The following is a 19,186-nucleotide window of genomic DNA, read 5'->3' as shown; positions in this document are numbered from 1 at the left end:
CTGGGGATGGGGTGCCAGGCTGTGGAACTGCCTTTCCTCTCTGACAGGTTCCCTTGGGCCACTGTTCACCTGTGCCCTGCTGGACAATCCATTGAGCTGTGGCCAGGCTCAGAAGGATTCTCCTTCTCCAGGCCCCACCCTTTCAGACATCTCAGCAGCATGTGGTGTTGGGCTCCTCCCAATACCACAGGGTCAGTTGGGTCTGTGATCCGCTTTTTACTTCTGACTTGTTCCCTCTGGCCAGTTTTCTCTCTAGTCCACTGCTCAATGCCATCCAGAAGTCCCCAGACCTGACAGGGCCCCTGGCTCATCTCCTCTCTCTGGAATCAGCCACGTGACTCCAATCACACCTCAGGAGCTGCCTTCCGATCTGTACCCAGCACTTCCTACCTGCTGCATCTTCCTCCTCTCCAAACAGGGACTCCCTTGCCTGCCCCATGCATGACACTCCAGGACTCAGAGGGACAAAGCACCTTCCCTGCTGCAATTGAGGGGGACTGGCCAACCCACCCACCTCAGCTCAATTGCCCACTAAGTGATGCAGACCCATAAGGCAGAAGGACAGCAAGGTAGTGGACCCTTGCCCAGAAGCCCTCTCCAACCTTCCTCCTAGGCTCACAGGTGATAGGAACATGTGCGTCAGACGTACATTTTCCAGGAAGTGGGGCTGGGGGTGGCACCAGGAGGGAGGAAGCTGGCCAGAGCATATCCATCTTCTGTGCTCACAGCATTTGAGGATCTTGCAAGACCCACTCTGCTTGAATAAGCTAGAGACCCCCCACCAAGGCTGCCCTGGTGGACTGGTCCCTTGGCCATGCAAGGAGCACCTGTGGGGTGCAGACGGGGGGTGGTGCCTTCCCACTTTCCCACCCCCACCACTTTCCGCCACAGAAGGTAAAGCTCTGACTGACAGCCTCAGATGGAGTCAGCTCCTGCGCTGGAGAATCTCATGCCCTCGGGACCACGCTGTGCCTTGGGGGTCAGGAGGAATGCCAGCCCTGCTGTCCTTGTCCTCCATGGGCCAGTGCTGAGGTTACCCACAAAGGGAACCGCCATTTTGTACAAACTCTGTGCTTCCCTGCCTCAGTTTCCCCACTTCCTCACCTGTGATTCCTGAGGTCACATCCCAAATAAACTATCTGCACCAAGTCCTGGTCTTAGGTTGGCCTTTGGGGGATCATGGGCGAGAGCATCTGACACTTGGGTAATGGGGCACTCTGAGATAGGGGTCCTCGGTCAGGAGTGTTTGCTCCCTGCGCCTACTGCAGTCTCCATGCCCCAGATACCCTGGGCCTTTCCACAAGTCGTCTTTCTGATTGAACTAGCTGGTGAGGGTTCAGCTCTCTCCAAATCCTGGATAAGGGTTAGGAGTTAGAGACAGGTCTTGGGCTGAACTGGTCATGGGTGAACCCAGACAGTTGATCAGGAAGCCACTGGGTCCAAAGAAAGCTCTGCAGAGCACAAATTCAGGCATGCACTTGTGTTTATTAGCAAATTGGTCAGAAAGGGACTGAAGCCTGGTCCAGCAGGCTGTCTCCACCTTACCCTGAGAGTCCACAGCCCAGGTGACTGTATAAGCACTGTGGTGCTCACACAGGTCAAGTGGACTCAGCCAACTCCAGGAGTTGCAGAGACCTGAGTGTAGAGAGGAACAGTGGCAGCAGGGAGGCATCTGGCCTGGGTGCACTGTGGGACATCAGTGACAGAGCCACCTGAAGCACCAACTGACGTTGGTGTAGACTCCAGGCCGGTTGGGTCGACCACAGCCCACTCCCCAGCTCACAATTCCAATCTGATACCACAGCCCTTCCAGGTCACAGACTAAGGGTCCTCCTGAGTCACCCTGGGGAGAAGCCTGGGTGAGCCCAGCCAGGGCAGGTGGGTAGAGCCTACAGAGAGGCTGGGGGAGCAGAGTGGCTGTGAAGCTGGCAGGAGGGGTGTGAGTCCTATTCCCTGCTCCCCAGCAGAGACAGAGCCTCAGTTTCTGCATCTATGAAGTGAAGCCCCCACCAGGGGCTGACGGGATGTGGGAGGAGGCACCACCAGTGGAGAATGAGCAGTATGTTTTGTAGGCTGGTGAATAAGGACTGCCGTTGCTTTACTCCAGGTGTGGGCTGGTGGGGGCTCGGAGCCTGCTCTCAGGCCTGGGGCAGGGTGGGTATGATTTCCTCATGGGGTGGGCACTCACGTGGCAGGTGTCCCTGCTGCCATTCTCAGCACCAGCACAAAGCATGTCGAAACTGATGGAGCTGCGCTGAAAGGGCAACTCGAACAGCTCCCTGCACCTGCTATTGTTCAGGATGGTGACCTGCACTTCCCGGAGGCGGTAGGGGGGTGGCAGAGGTACTGGGGTAGGACAGAGACAGAAAGCAAACTCAGCCTCTCCTCTGCCATCTGGAGCAGAGCAGCATGCAGGACACATCTTGTAGCAGTAGGGAGGTCCCTGATGATCACCTCACATCATAGGCTATCAGCACCATCACAGAGGGACCCAATGGATGGGCTTGTTTTGCAGCTCCACCAAAACTTAGTTTCCTAATTTTTAAAATGCAGAAGAAAGTCTCAAGTGCACCAGTGGAGAGATTCCCCACAAAAACACAGAGAGAGTGGAACTTAAGGAGGCTGAGATAATTTGGGGCTGCAGGATCCAGAAGGAAAAAAATCCAAAACTTGATGAAAGATGTGAAACTACAAATACAAGAGGCTACACAAGCTCCAATTTGGGTAAACACAAAGATCCACACTGAGACACGTTGTGATGATATTGTCAATACAAAGACAAACGTGTAGACCGCCAGAGAGAAGCAAGGCATCTCTTTAAGTGACTGTCAATAAAATCAACAGAAACCATGGAGGGCAGAAAGCAGTGGAAAGACACATTTTAAAGTCAAAGAGGGTGGGGAAATGGTCATACAAGAATTCTCTATCATATAAAGCTCTCCTTCACGAAACGGAGAAGTGAAGACATTCTCAGATAAACTACAACTGAGAGGGTTCATCACGAGTAGACCAATTCCCATAGGAAATGGAAAAGGGCAGGTCTGGGTTTGTGGCTCAGAGGTACAGTGCTTACCTAGCATGTGCAAGGCCCCAGGTTCAATCCTCAGCACCACATAAAAATAAATTAAAAAAAAAAAAAAGGAAAAGGGTTGTTCGAGGCTGAAATGGAGGGAGGACACTAGACAGTAGCCCAAAGTCATCCCAGGAAAGAAAGAACCGCTTTGAAGGCAAATGCACTGGAAAATAGAAAAGCCAGTCTCATTGTATTTTTGGTTAATGACTCTTCTTTGTTTCTTATCCAATGTAAAATACAAACATGTGGGGCTGGCATGTAGCACTTGCCTAGCATGCCCTGTGCTCAATCCCCAGCCCTGAAGAAAAAAAAAAAGGCAAGTGCATAAGGCAATAATTGTAAATTCATGTTAATGTTCTGCATAAAGACATAACTTATGATAAGAAGAACATAAAGTGAAGGAATAAATCTATCCAAGAACCAAGATTTATTTGTATTATTGAGGCTAAATTGGTATTAATTCAATAGATATTGTTACAAGTTTGAGATACAAATTGTAATGCCCAGGGCAACCACTAATATAATAATTGAAAAATATAAGAAAACGAGAAGAGGGCTGGGGTTGTGGCTCAATGGTAGAGCACTTGCCTAGCACATGTGAGGCACTGGGTTCAATTCTCAGCACTGCATAAAAATAAATAAATAAAATAAAGGTAATGTGTCCATCTACAATTAAAAAAATATATTTAAAAAAGAGAAGAAAACCAATATGATATCCTAGTAAATCATTTAAATAAATGAAAAAAAAAGAAATAAAAAACAATTTGGTGGTGCATGCCTGTAATTCCAGCTACTTAGGAGGCTGAAGCAGGAAAATCATAAGTTTGAGGCCAGTTTCAAGGAACTTAGTGAGGCCCTGTCTCAAAATAAAAAATCAAGAGGGCTTGGATGTAACTCAGTGGTAGAGCACCACTGAGTTCCATGCCCAGTACTGAGAGAGAGAGAGAGAGAGAGACAGAGACAGAGACAGAGAGACAGAGAGAGAGACAGAGACAGAGGAGAGAGAGAAGATATAAGAGATAGCTATAGATATAAAAAATATATAAGATATACAAAACAAACAAACAAAAAATAGAAGCAAGTCTTTCCTGCTCAGTAATTACTCCTTATGTGCAGGGATTAGATGCTCCATGTAGAAAGCAGATTGGCAGAATGATTTAGAATCACAGTCCAATTGCACACCTTCTACACAGGTTCACTTTAGATCCAAGGACATATAAAGTCTAAAGGTTAGCAACAGAGATTTCATGCAAATAATAACCAAGAGAGCTAAGGCTGCTAAAGTAGATCAGCCAAGTGAACTTTAAATCAACACTTGTTACAAAGTCAAAGAAGGAAATTGCATATTGATAAAAGATACCAATCCTTAAAAAAATGGCAATTATTAACATTCATATACCTAATAATAGAACCCAAAAATATATAAAGCAAAATTGACAGAATTGGTGGGAATAACAGAAAGTTGCATATTAATACCTGGATGCTCTAATTTTCTGCCTTTAATAATGGATGGGAAAAGCAGAGAGATCAATAAAAATATAAAATGTGAACAACACCATAAACCAAGTATATCACAGAAATATACAGTACAGACCATCCAAAAAAACCAACAGAATATACATTTTCCTGAGGTGTGTGTGCAACTGTCTCCATGACATGCAGCAGGTCGGTGAGTTGGAAAACACTGATACCAAGCAACACATCTTCCCTGGGAATTCCCAGGAGGGAATGCAGCCAGAAATCAGCATCAACAAGACCAAATAATTCCCATACCTGTGGGTGTTAAACAACAGTCTCTTAAATGACCCATGGGTAAAGAGGAAACCACAGGTAACACTAGGATAGACCCTGAGCTGCAGGAAGATGGACACAAACCCACAGACATAGCAAAAGTTCTTGGAGAGGGCAACAAGAGCTGTCCATGCCTACCTAATAAAAGAGGGAAATCTTGGATCAGCGGCCCAGGGTTACATGGTAAGGAGCTGGATAAAGAAGCACAAACTAAAGCCACCGGGAAGAAGGAAATGAGAAGAAGTTGGATATGTAGAGAAGACCAATGAAACCAAAAAGACAAGCAAGCAGGAAGTACTATGAAAGTGGGGCCAGTAGTACTGACCCTACAGAAACAGAAAGGATGACAAGAGAACAGAGATGATCTGGAGGCAGCAGAATGATCCCCAGGAAGTCACAGAACACCAGAAAAGGCTCAAGAAGAAATCAAACATCTGAACATGTGTTATTTATATAATGAATAGGGATCGGATCAGTAATCAAAGATCTCCCAATGAAAAAAAGCTCAGGGTCGGGCAGCTTCACTGGTGAATTCTATCAACATCTAAGAAGAACTGACACCAACCCTTCCTGAGCTCTCCCCATGACAGAACCGAGGGAAACACTGCCCTGCTCCTCCCCCAAGGCCAGTGTGAGCCTTACACCAGCCACAAAGACAACGCCACAGCAACAAAAGAGAAAACTGGAAAGCCGTCTCCCCCTTCTGAAAGCACTAGTGGAAATCTTCACCAGAACGCGAGCAAATCCTGCTCTACAGGACTCCTTCCAGAGGACGGCTGGGCCTACATTGGAACTCAGGATGGCATCTACATAATAGAACAAGGAAGAAAACACAGGATTGCCTTAATAGGTACAGAAAAGGCATGGACAAAATCTAGTGCCCTTTCATGATGAAAACACTCCACAAACAAGGAACGGAAGGGACCTGCCAACACAACCGAAGCCCTGTAATGAAAAGCCCACAGTGAAAGTCTTGCTCAAGAGTGAAAAACTAGACGGTTTTTCCTCCAAGACCAAGAACAAAGCAAGGATGCCTGATTCCACCCTTCTATTCACATAGTACTGGGATTTCTCACAAGAACAATTAAGCAAGCAAGAAAGAAAAGGTAACCCAATCATGAAAAAAAAAAAAAAAGGAAAAAAAAATGATCTCCATTCCCAAATGACATGACCTTATATGTAGAAATAGTAAGTCCACAAGAAATGTGTAAATAAACACCTTTCTAGAGCTAATGAACAAATACACAGTGCAGGATACAGACTCAACATTCAAAAATCCTTTGTGTGCCGGGAACATGCCTGTAAACCAGCACAACTCAGGAGAACAGAGGCAGGAAGATTGCAAGTAAGGCGCCAGCCTCATCAACTTAGTGAGGCCCTGCCTCAGAGTAAAACAAAAACGGGCTGGGATTTAGCTCAGAGTAAGGCCTCCCTAGGTTCAATCCAAACACTGAAAAAGAAGTCATTTATGTTCCTTTATACTAACAATGAACACTCCAAAGAGGAAATTAAGAAAACATTCCATTTACAAGAGTATCAAAAGAAAAAAAAAATGAGTAAACTAACTGAGGAGGTCTAAGACTTCTATACAAAAAGCTGCAAATCTTTGCTGAAAGCAATGAAAGAAGGTGCAAATAAATGGATGTTTGTATGTTGATGATTTTAGATGCATTAATATGGCAGTGCACCCTAAAACAACCACAATTTAATGCAATCCTGATCCAAATATCAGTGGCATTTTTAAAGATATCGACAGCCTGCCTCTAAAATTTACCAGAATATCCAGGAGCCCTAAGTAATTAAAATAATATTGAAAAAAATAGAACAAAGTTGAATGACTCACTTCCTGATTAGAAAACATACTGTGAAGCTACATGAATTTAATAGCACCGTCCTGTTTGATTGCATAAAGACAGACATATAGACCAGTGTAAAAGAAATGTGAGTCTTGGAGATAAACCAACACATCTAAGGAGGATTGATTTTTCACAAGGTTCAATCAAAGTTCAGTGGTATTTAACAAATGGTGCTTGGACAACTGGCTAACCACAAGGAAGAGTAAAACTGGACCTCTACTTCTCGTCATGTGCAAGTCTCAGCTCAAAGTGAATCAAAATCATGAATATAAGAGCTAAAACTACAAAAGAAAACATAGGGGTCAATATGTAAATGTTCAGGATTCTGGATCTGACAATGTTGTTGCAGATATAACACCAAAACCTGGGTGCAGTAGCACACGCCTATAATCCCTATGACTCCAGAGGCTGAGGCCGGAGGATCACAAGTCTGAGCCTAGCCTCAGCACTTTGACAAGGCACTGCCACAAAAAAAAAAAAAAAAAGAAAGAAAGTTAAAAAAAAAGAATAGGGCTGGGGGAGGTAGCATATTGGTAGAATGCCCCCAGTTCAATCCTCAGTACAGGGAAAAAAAAAAAAAGATAAAATTCCAAAAGTACAAGCAACAAAGGAAGACAAATTATATTATATGCATTTGTGAATAAGTCAAAATGAACCCCACTATTTATAACTATAATGTACTAATAAAAACAAAAGAATAAATAAATAATTTGGATTTCATCAATATTAAGATTTTGGTATATTGAAAAACATTACCAAGAAAGTGAAAAAAGTGAAAAAAGCAGTAGAGCACTTGCCTAGCATGTGCAGGGCCCTGGGTTCGATCCTCAGTACCACACAAAAATAAATGAATGGAATAAAGGTATTGTGTCCAACTAAAACAATTAATAAAAAAAGTGAAAAGAAAATCCAGATAATGGGAGAATGTATTTTTCAAATCATATTTTCAATAAACGTCTACCTAGAACAGAACAGCATTATAACTCAATCAAAGACAACCCCATTAGTAATGGGCAAAGGATTCATAAAGCTAGTTTTCCTAGGGATATAGAACACATCAATGAGCACATGGAAGAAGTTCAATGTCATTTGTTACTAGAGAAACATAAGTGAAAATCATATTGAGGCACCACATCCCAACCACAAGGACAGCCAAATTTAAAGAGTGGAAAATGGGGAGGGGGTATGCTTGAGCGGTAGAGCATTTGCCTGGCATGCTTGAGGACCTCAGAACTAAAAAGGAAAAGAGAAGAAATGATGACAATAATGCATGTCAGCAAACATATTGACAGGAATGTGAAGGAGTTGCTGCGGGGCACTGCTGGTAGCTCCACAGGTCCAACAGAGAAGCACCACGTGGTCCAGCAACCGCAGCCCCAAGGGTACCTGAAAAGAGTCATCAAACGAAAGTGTGCGTGTGTGCTCACAGCCACTGCAGCCACATCACTCAGCAGGTCAAAACCCCAAGTGTCCATCAGCAAATGAAGGGATGAGGACTGTGGTCTAAACGAATGTGCCCTAAGTGGAATGTTGCTGGTCCCCAAGAAGCCCTGATGCTCAGACCCGGGCTATCGCGTGGATGACGAAAGAGGCCAGAGCAGGGGACATTTCTCTGAATACCTAGAAGAAGCCAAGGCAGAGGAGAAGTCTGGCTGGTGGCTCTTGGGGCTGCAGGGAGGGCCCCACGTGGAGCCACAGCTTGGTGGCATGGAGGTCCCTCATGGAGTCCTCCCTTGTACAGTGTCATGAATATGCTGAATACGCCAGGCTGTGCATCTTCACAAGTGGCTCATTTGATGTTCTGTGAATTATACCTCAAAAGAAAAAAAAAAAAAAGAAGAAGAAGAAGGAAAGAAAAGAAAAAGAAAGAAAGGAAGGAAGGAAAGGAAAAAAGAGGGATGCAGGACTAAGGGACACGCAAACGGGACGACCCTGGGAGACACGACAGCATGTGCAAGAAGCAGATACAAAAGGTCACACGCTCTGTGGCTGCGTTGGCAAGGAATGTCCAGAGCAGGCTATCCATGCAGGCAGAGGGCAGGCGGTGGTTTGGGCAGGTGATGGTTGCCAGGGGCAATGAGCCCAAGCCACCAGGCATGGAGAGAATGACCAAGGAGGGTGGGGACTCCTGCTGAGATGGAGCTGTTCTGAGGTAGATGGTGCCAGGATGGCCACACAGCTTTGGGAACGCCCCGCAGATCTCTGAAGCCTGCTTCGCCACTGCTGGCTATAAGTTTGGGTTTGTGAACTAAATCACAGTGGAAGGAAGTTAACAGCCGAGGCCTTTGGCAGGAGGCTGTCCTGAGCCTGCCACCCCTGCTTGCTAGCAAAGGCACATGCCAAGCCGGCCCCCCTTGCACCCCTGCCTTCTGGCCCACACAGTGTCTGCAAGGGAAGGGGACAGAGCCTGTCTTCCTGCCCTTGTAGTGGGAGCAAGAGGAGGGCAGCCCTTGAGGAGAGAATGCTGAGCGGGTGCCCAGGTCCAGGAGAGACAACTGGGCCTGGTGGCTAAATGGGATGAGGATAGTGCCCAGCCCATCCCTCTGTCCCCAACCTTACCCATATTCTCATGGATGACTCCCCAACCAGTCACCCAGCAGTCAGACCGGTGCAGGAACATGAAGGTAGAAGACAGGACACAGATGGGTTGGATGTACTTGCTGTAGGTGACCGAGGAGGCCAGCCTCAGCAGGGCGATGTCATGGAACTTTCCTCTAGCCTGGGGGTTCACAATGATGTCCTTCACTCTGTACCGGTTTCGGTGAGCCCGCAGGCTCCAGAAAGATTGGCGGAGAGTCAGCTCACCAAGCTGGACTATCCACCTGGAAGCACGAGAGAACCTGGCAGGGGAGAAGAGAGCAACCTCCAGGGCCCAGGGAAGGGGACCTGGCCATCTGAGCACACCTGGGCTGGGGTGATGCTGTGGGGCTGCTACTTCTTGCTCATTATGGACACAATTGGTGTCCATGGCAAGTTCTTCTTATGGCCCAAGGCCCCCTATAGAAGCCACAGAGCCTAGACAGGCCAGGACCAGAGCACTGTGGGAGGAGAAGCAAGAAAGTGGCTCCACACACCTCCAGGGGGTCTTGTCACCTCCCAGAGCTGTCTTAAGGACAAGGAAATTCATCCCAGTTCTTCTGGGGATGCTTGTGCAGACATAAATGATTAAGCAGATGTGGGGGTCAGGGTTGGGCCTCAGGCAGGATGAAGTCACACATCTGGTCTGGGGAGAGCTCCACAGGGGAGGGTGGTGACCAGCACTGGCCCCACATCAGCCCATGTCTCCTACACTTCTGGTATCTATACTTTGTATTGCTGTTGTTTTGTTTTGTTTTTGTACCTAGGATTGAACCCAGAGGCACTGAGCCCCATCCCCAGCACTTCATTATAGTTTATTTAGAGACAAGGTCTTGCTAAGTTGCTTAGGGCCTGGTTAAGCTGCAGAGGCTGATTTTGAACTCGCCATCCTCCTGCCTCAACCTCTTCAGCTGTTGGCATTAAACGCCTGCGACAGCCTTGTATACTTTACAAGTGGATATGGACAATAGTACACTTGGGTTGGGGAAAAAAAGAAGTGCCATACACCTCGAGGTGCATAGAAGTGTAGAAGACCACTCTGGGAGAACTGGAGGAGCCTTGGCTCCAGGGGAACCAGCAGAGAAGGCTGTAGTGTGACTGTTTACAGCAGAGACTGGGGCTCAGAAGAGGCTGCAAGAAGGCAAGGCGCACCCCCTGCAGGAAGAGAGGTTGCCATCCCTTGTGGATGCCGGGACTCACCTCCTGAAGCAGTCAGTGCCCTGGAGCAGACACGCGGTGAGCTCTTGGGGCAGGCCCACCGCTGGGCCGAGGGCCTCTGGGGACGCGCCCACCCGCCCCTCCCCAGGGCCCAACCGTTACTTGAGAGCAGCAGGGTGTTCATGGGACCTGAGGCGGAGGAGAGGGAGAGATGAGGCGTCCTCGCACCTTCCTCTGCACCCGACGCCCGCGCACCGCGCAGGGGGCTCGTCGGGGCCGCCTTACCTGACTGCCGGTTCTCTTCCTGCGAGTCTGAGTGGAGGCCAGGAGGTGAGCGCCCCTGACCTCCACGACGCCCACGGCCCCCGTCGCCCCGCCCTGCCAGCAGCGCCCCCTGAATTCACCCTGTTTCTCCAGTCCCGGGCGCCACAGCAGCGCCAGCAGCAGCAGCGGCGACAGCAGTGGGCAGCTCCTCTCACCCATGGCCTCTTCTGCAACCTGGCGCCCCCTCTGCTCCCTGCAACTCCGCTCCAGACCCTGCCGGCGCCCCCTGCGGGAGAGGCAGCAGGCTGGAAGCCCCCGTCACCACCTGGGACCAAGGGACACTTGGGGACCACACCACAGTGCCTTCAGCTCCTACAGGAGTTGGTCAGCCGTCACACGTCTTGATGTGATGCTGCAGCCAGTGAACCCCAACACCCCCTTTCTTTCTGCAGCCCACGAGTGCTGGCTGCCTCCTCTGATGCCCTCTTTCCCCCACCCACAACTCCCCCAGGAACAAGGACATGGCCCTCAGCCAGGAGCCCCCCAGGAAGCCCATTAGCACCTCCTCCTGGCAGGCTGATCTGGAGTCAGCAGTGTGGCGCCTCCTGCTAAAGGTGCTGCTCCTTTGCAACCACGGAGCTGGGCTGGGACCATGCACAGGGCTCGAGCTCCTTCTCTGCCTGCTGCCTGCAGTGGGCTCACACAACTGCCCCGGCCTCCAGGGCCTCTGCTTCCTGTGGGAGTGGGGGCAGTGTACCAGTCCCACTTGTGAATGGACAGCCAGCCAGGCGTCAGCACCAACACCCCCTGGTCAGAGAGTCCACCGGGTCCCACAGAACTCAGAAGAGTCAGTGTGCTCCTGGGTGAGGACACAAGCGTGAGCCTCTCTCCAGAGGTGTTCCCCAGCAGAGGCCAGTGGACAGGGCTGAATTCTCCCAGAGTGGACCTGAGACTGCTGGCCCGAAGGAGTGCCACAAGGGAAGATAGCAGCTTCTGGTCACCAGGGCTGTACTGAGGCGTGGTCAGGGAGGCATGAGATGCCCAGGTGGGAACCTTGTTACTCAGTCTCTGCATGTGGCCCAAGCCCCTCGGGGAATCCCACTGTTAGTGGGACCCGGAGTGGCACCATTCTCCAAGGTTGCAGGGACACTCCTCAGGAAGGATCATCCAAGGGCACCTGTGGTCTCCCCAGAGCTGGTCAAGGGCCAGTGCTTTGCTTGGACTGTGCTGGATTGGAACCCCCTGCTCCTGCTGAGTTGGCCCTGGACGGCCCAACAAGGAGGATGGAGAATATTCCAGGAGAACTCGGGCCTTCATCAGAGGGTCTGTTGCGGGGAGGTCAGCTGACCACAGAGAAAGCCCAGATAATCCACGGAGAGCAGACAACTGGGAAACTACTTATTTTGTTTTTCATACTGGAGACAGAGCCTGGGGATGCTCTAACGCCCAGCCGCACCCCCAGCCCTTTTAAACAAAGTTTCAGACAGTTCAGTCACCAAGGCTGTGCTGAATGTGGGATTCTCGTGCCTCAGCCTTGTGGTCACTGGGATTACCAGCATTCACCACTACACCCCTCTACAACTGGGAAACTTGGAACTAGTGTCCCTCAGAAAGATACAGGAGGAGTCTTCCAGGAGGAGGCAAGGATTGTCCAGGAAAGGAGCAACTGGAGAAAAGAGAGTGTGGAGAAGTTTAAAATATCACTGCTGAGCAGAACATTTTAGCAGAAGGGCTCAGCACTAGTTTGGTCAAAGCTAAGGAATGCAGTGGTAAGCTGGAATAGAAAGCAAAGAAAGGAATTCATAAGGCAGAACAAGGATTTGGAGGAGGGATTCCACGAGAGAAGGCTGTAAAGACAGATTCAGCCAGATGTGGTGGCGAATGCTTGTAATCCCAGCAGCTCAGGAGGATGAGGCAGGAGCATCCCAAGTCCCAGACCAGCAGCCTGGGCAACTTTGGTAGCCCTGTCTTAAAATAATAAATAAAGAGGGAGAAAGTGAGAGAGAGAGACAGAGCCCGAGTCTACCCCCCACCCCCGGAATGTGGGGATTTAACTCGGGGTCAGAATACTTGCCTACCTTGTGCAAGAATCTGGGTTCAGCCGCCAGTGACACATGTACATGGGTAAATAAATAAATTAGAAGGTAAAGATGGCCTCTGCACTGCTGAGTGTCCAAGCTGGAGTGGGCAGGGCACTGTTGGACTCTTATGCCTCAGTGTACACCCACATTTCCCACAGTAAAAAGTGTTTGAAACAGAGAGTGGGCTGGGAGAAAGCAAAGGGCCAGTCGCACTCTAGGATTCCCCCCAGCAGCTCATTCTGGGCTGGGACATGCTGGGGTCCCGCCCCTGTGCTCCAGCTGTGTGTGCAGAGGGCAGTGTCCAGACTGAATGAGTCCGAAGATGCTGGCGCATTAGCTGCACTTGGAACATTCCTGACACCACATGGGCTGAAGCAAGTGATGGGCACCCTCAGAGGGGAGGGCTTGGAAGGCTCTTGCCTTTCCCAGGAAATAGGTCACCAGGGCCAGGGAGAGTCACCTCCTCGGCCCCACACTCCGCAGCTGAGCAACTACCAGTGAGCACAGAGAGGGTCAATCATGATGGCTGCAGCTCTTGGGAGTTCCTGGGAGGAGCTCACTGATGCAGGCGATACTGGACAGATGACAAGGACTGTAGTGATGTCTTCAAAGGAGGTTTACAGGCCAGGCATTGGATCTCATCCACTGGGAACTGCCCTGCACAGTACAGAAACTCCTCAAGTGGGAGGATTATGTCTTTATCCCTATAAGGTTTCTGAATCGTGTGAAACTTCAGTTTCTTTTGCAATTGCAAACTCCATCATTGAGTTAATGAGAATATGTGAGTATCTTTTCCTTTTTTTTCTTTTTTAAATGGTTCTGGAGATTGAATCCAGAGACACTGAGCTACACTGACAGTTGTTTTTGTTGTTGTTGTTGTTGTTTTGCTGCAGGTCTTGCTAACTGTTGAGTGTCGGGAGCCATTCTCACACATGACTGGGTGACTCCCGGTCAGGGTCTGAGGCGCTCTGGCTGTGTCGGAGCTTTCCCGGCCCTCTCCTGTTGAGAGAACCTGTCCGTGTGGGGGTGTAACTGACCACTGACCCCGGAGGCCCAATCACTGACCCTGACCTTGGAGTGCGGCCCCCCCTTCAACCTTCATTGGATGGAATTCTCCCCTGAATTTCTTGCTCCCCAATAAAAGGCTACTCCCTGGCGTGCTCACCCTCTCTCTCCTGCTAGCCCTGAGTAACCCTTGCTGCCCTGCCGGGCGGTTAGAGAAGGGAACCAGAGAGGGGAGCTGTCTCGGACCTGGTCATAGAAAAAGGTAACTGAGTCTGTGTGTTTATTTCGATCTCTGCTAGCTAACTTTTATGCCAAGAACCTCATTAATGAAACCATTGCGCTGGCCGCATGGTAGAGTTGAGGCTGACCTTGAACTTGCACTCCTCCTGCTTCAGCCTCACAAGTCACTGGGATCACATGTGTGGGCCATCACACTTAGCAATAGTGGATATTCTTATTAGATGCCAAGAAGTACATTCGTGTGGGTGCAAGCAGAAGTGGGTGGAGAAAAGATTTTTGTTGTTATTGTTTTTTTAATTTTTTATTTGTAGGTGAATACAATACCTTTATTTTATTTATTTATTTTTATGTGGATCTGAATATTGAACTCAGTGCCTCATACATGCTAGGTAAATGCTCTACTGCTGAGCCAAAACTGTAGCCCCGAAAGTTTTTTTTTTTTTTTGGTCATTTCTTTCTATTTGATTTTTGTTGGTGGTACCTGTGATCACACCCAGGGACTTGTGCATGCTAGGCATTCTACCAGTGAGCTACATCCGCAGCCTGCCATTTCTTTCTAAATGCTTTCTTTCTGTTTCAGCTTTAATATACATTGTCAAAAGAACTGCACAAAAGATGAAAGCAGATGAGGAAATTTTAACGTCAGATAAAACAAGTCCAAGGATAGAGGTCTTTGGTTTGAAAATTGAGGATCTTTTCCATAGACAAAAGTTGCATTCAGGGGCTGGGGCTGGGGCTCAGTGGTAGAGCACTCGCCTAGCATGTGAGAGACACTGGGCTCGATTCTCAGCACTGCATATAAATAAGTGAATAACAACATCAACACCTAAAAGCAAATTTTGTTTAAAAAGTTGCATTCTGAAGCTGGCTCAGTGGTAGAGTGCTCGCCAAGCATGTTTGAGGCCCTGGGCACCACATAAAAATCGATCCTCAGCACTATATAAAAATAAATAAAATAAAGATATTGTGTCCATCTACAACTAAAAATAAATATATATTTTTAAAAGTTGCATTCCACTGAAAGATGTAGGAGGCATGTCCCTCTGTGTCCCCAGAGCAGAAGTCTTGGGAACACATAAGCAAAAAGGTGTTCAAAATACTCAAGCAACTAAAATCCACATTTCCTCCCTCAGAATTCAGGAGATCAGTTAGAGATGAAAATGAACAAGTGGAGAAGCCATCACACCAGGGTTGTCACCATGCATGATTTGCACTGCACTCCAGCATTTGGGTGCTCAGTGGGTCATCATGTCCCTGGGGCACTGAGGCCCTTGGAAGTTGGTTACCTGGAGGTGAGGTGGAGGGCAGCCCCAGTGCCAAGGCTGGCCAGAGATCCCTGCCCAGCAGCACATCTGGGAGGCCCCTGATCCCAAGAGACAGGCCCACTGCCGCCCCCTGGCGGCAAGTGGGCAGATGTAAAGGCACTGGCTGTGGGTGGTCAGAGGGCAGGTACTTCCATTTTTCCTGTTGGGATCCAGTGTCCTTGATTAATGAGTTTACCTCTCTCACCCCTGGTGTCCTGGCCCACCTAAGGCCCACAGAGCCTGGGGATGGAAGGTCAATGGCCAACAGGGCTGAGTGGGTGTGTTTGTCCAAGATGCCTGTGGCAAGTTCTGGGCTCTGTACCTCCACTGCCCATCCAGCCCCTTCCTGTTCAGAGCGGGTGAGAAGGTGGGAGAGCCAGAAGGTGACTCTGCAGGGCCTGGTCCTGACGTCCTCCCTTGGGGCCAGCTTCCCCAGCCTCCACCCTCATACAGACTTACACGGAGGAGCTACACCTGTCAGGGTGGTGCCTGTAGAAACAGTGCCACGTGAGCTTGTCCCTGGGCCACTACCCTCAGCCCCCAGTGGTCCTCCCAGCACCCAATAACCAAAAGATGAGTGCTGGGCCCAGCAGAGGGAGGGAGTAGGTCTCATTCAAAGCCAGCTTTGAGGAAGATGGGGAATTTTTTCTTTCTCAGATCTCCATCTTGAGGGGATGTAGAGGTAGAGGAGCACAGTGGGACAGAAGGCAGGAAACACACATATGTGGATTATCTATGTTGTGAACCTGTCACAGTCCTGACACTCCCTCAGGGCTAAGGGGGCTTCAGCTTTGTTCTCACTGTGAGGAAGCTGGGAAGTTAAAATGATTTACAGCTTTTAATTTCAAAGTGGGTCTTTTTCCATGGGTTGCACCCACAGGGCCTGCCTGGACAGTCCTTTCTAGGTGGTCTCCAGCTGCCTCCCTGGGTCATGGTTCTTTCTCCGGTGAGGGAGATCTTGTGAGTGCCAATCTGATAGGGTTAATGCATGGGTTGCATGGCATGATACTTTGGGGGCATTTTTCAAAGGGTCGGTGACTGTTATCAGCTTTATCTTCATCATTGCTCACATTTGTGACAGCATCTCATCTCAGTCTGCTGGGGCTGCCCTAACAAATGACCACAAACGGAGAGGCTTATAAAGCAGAACGGTGTTCCCTCTCAGTCCAGGAGGCTGTCGTCTGAAATTAAGGTGTTGTTTGGGTCTTACTCCCTCTGGAGGTTTTGCAGAGTTCTCTCCTTGTCTCTCCCAGCCTCTGCTAGCACCTGGTCGTCTTTGGCTTTCAACACATCACTCCAGACTCTGCCTCCATCTTTGTGGCTCCTGCCCCATGTGTGTCTTCCTGGACCATCTCTTCTTCAGTCTTTTATAAGACACTCTCACCCTAATAATCCATGCTGATCTCATCTTGACTAATTGCCTCTATCTGCAGAGCCCTTATTTCCAAGGTCACATTCTGAGGTTCTGGGTAGATGTGAATTTGGAGGTCACACTATTCAATTCACTCTACTAAATCACCTTTGACCTGAGACTTGGAAAGCTGAGCAGAGTATGGTCATGTGGATGTCACTTGACCACGGTCCTGGGCCACTGAGCAACCATCCCACCCTGCTGCCCGACCACTGAGAGAGAGGAGAGCCCCACAGAGCCACCCCATATCTATGTGTTTGCCTGGATGGAGAAGGAAGGGAACAAGTCTCCCTGGCTTGTGAACATTCATTAAGACAATCAGTGTTCTCCTGCTGGGGCTACCTTGGCGTAGGGGTGGGATTTCATGCAAATGAGACCCCTGCTCCGGGAAGCAGAAGGAATGATTTTTTATCATGAGTCTATCCAAGTTGGTGTTTGGGGCTAACCAGCTGGGAGCCAGGAGGTGAGGACAATGACCTCCTCTTACCCTTCACCCTGAAGTAGCTGAGGTGCCCCTCTTTGGCTCCCAGACCTGTGACACCTGCTGGAAACCCACCGTCCTTAAGGGTATGCTGTGTGCCAGCTTTGAGAAAGGCCAAGAGAACTCCTGCCCAGTAGGATAACCACACCCATCCCCCCACCAGGACCCCCCAATGGGCAGAGTGTTGCCCTCCCCACTATCCCTGTACCTCCCAGGACAGAGGTCAACATCTCTTTTTGTTGTTGTTTTTAAGATGTTGACAGACTTTTTTTATTTTACTCATTTATTTATATGTGGTGCTTAGAATTGAACCCAGTGTCTCACACATGTGAGGCAAGCGCTCTACACTGAGCCACAACCCCAGCCCCCTCAACATCTTTTTTTTTTTCATTTATTTTTTAAAATACAAGGGTCAATTCTAAAAGAAAACCCACAAAGTTCCCAAGCCCCATCTCTCTCTTTTTGTGGAGCTTTTGTCTCTCTTTCTTTGCGGTGCTGGGGATGGAGCCCGCCTCTCATGCAGGCTAGGCATGTGCTCTACCACGCAGCTACACCCCAGCCCTTCTGCTTTGAAATATTATATAAATACGATGGGGGTCAGGATGTAGCTCAGTGGTAGAACACATTCCTAGACTGTGGGTCCCCTCCCAGCACTGAAAAAAAAAAAAAATCAGAACATTCAAAATCTGAGACTGATCTTATCTCTCTCTTGAGAGTTTTTCCTTTGGGGCCAGAATACCCCCCACCCCCAAAAAAAAACCACTGTGAGCCTTTGACCATATTTTCATGCAGAGCAAGTCATTTCTGGGCTTGATTGGTGGTGTCTTTCCCTGTCTGCTCTTATATGCACCTGCCACACGCCTCACTGTTTTCCCTGAAAGAAGAGAGATTTTACATAGAAAATGAAGCAACTGGAAATATCAGTCAGCAACTCGAAAGTGCTTCTCTGAGTCTCAACTCTGAAATACTCAACTGTAGCAGAAATTTAAATTTTATTTAGAGAATAGATGGTCCCTGTCACACTGCCTGTCCCATCTGCAGAAATTCCATCCCCCTCTAGTTCCCAGACCAGCCACCCCTACCTGCTCCCAAAAACTCTCAGTGCATTGACCCTCTTCCTCCTAGCTCTGGGCTTGAAGTGCTAGAGGGAGGCTGGGGGACTGGGGTAGGGGTGGAGGACTAGGTTTCTGTGTCCAGGAGAACTGGCCCTGGGCATCCCTGCACCTCTGGACACTTTCTTTCTCCCCAGGGTGATTCCAGAAGCCGCCTGGTCTGTGACATTGGTGGCATCTGGGCCCAAGCATGAATGGCGAGTTGGGGGAATGAGTATAACTTCCCCAAGAAGCCAGCTGTTTACACCAAAGTCAGCCACACGCTGCCCTCCACCCCATGCCCTGCCTCTGGAGCTCTCTCGCAGAAGACCTCCTCTCATCTCTTCTTTAGACCTTGTAAGCCTCTTCTAAGCCCTGGCCTCCAGCTCGTCCCCATGGGCCCTGAGCTGTTTCTCGCCTGCCTGGCTGCCCTGTGGTTCCCCAGGGACAGAGCCTGGCAACTTTTTCTCCTTTCTCATCCCCCATCCAGGGTTGAACCACAGGGTGCAGCCATCACTCAGAATATCTTTCTTTGCTGGTTTCTGGGACTCTTGGGGCTGGCCTGGGCTCCCTGCAGTGAGTCTGTCTTTGAGACAATAAAGACTGGACCCAGCAAAACATGTCCACCCAGGCCTACCAGCCACAACCTCCATTTGCAGTATGGCCCGATGCTCACAGCGGCCCCAGGAGGTGCTCATTGCTCTTGGCCCCATTTTGCAGACAGGGAAACAGGAGTGGGATCTCCTGGTGTCCAAGCCCACTTTTCCTCAGCAGTGCTGTTCGTAAGCAAAGTGGGCATGAGAGCAGCACATCCAGGGGGTGTTGGAGTCATTGACAGGACCAGGGGATAATAC

The 19,186-nt window shown here is 49.2% G+C and overlaps 1 pseudogene; it reads right to left on the bottom strand.

Moving 5' to 3' along the window:
* Nucleotides 1–1,598: 1,598 nt before the first annotated feature.
* Nucleotides 1,599–10,938, bottom strand: LOC143385395 (serine protease 41-like; annotated as a pseudogene).
* Nucleotides 10,939–19,186: the final 8,248 nt, after the last annotated feature.

This window comes from Callospermophilus lateralis, chromosome 19 (genome assembly GCF_048772815.1).
Source record: "Callospermophilus lateralis isolate mCalLat2 chromosome 19, mCalLat2.hap1, whole genome shotgun sequence".
NCBI classification, from domain to species: domain Eukaryota; kingdom Metazoa; phylum Chordata; class Mammalia; order Rodentia; family Sciuridae; genus Callospermophilus; species Callospermophilus lateralis.
This window is presented reverse-complemented; position numbering and strand designations above follow the sequence as displayed.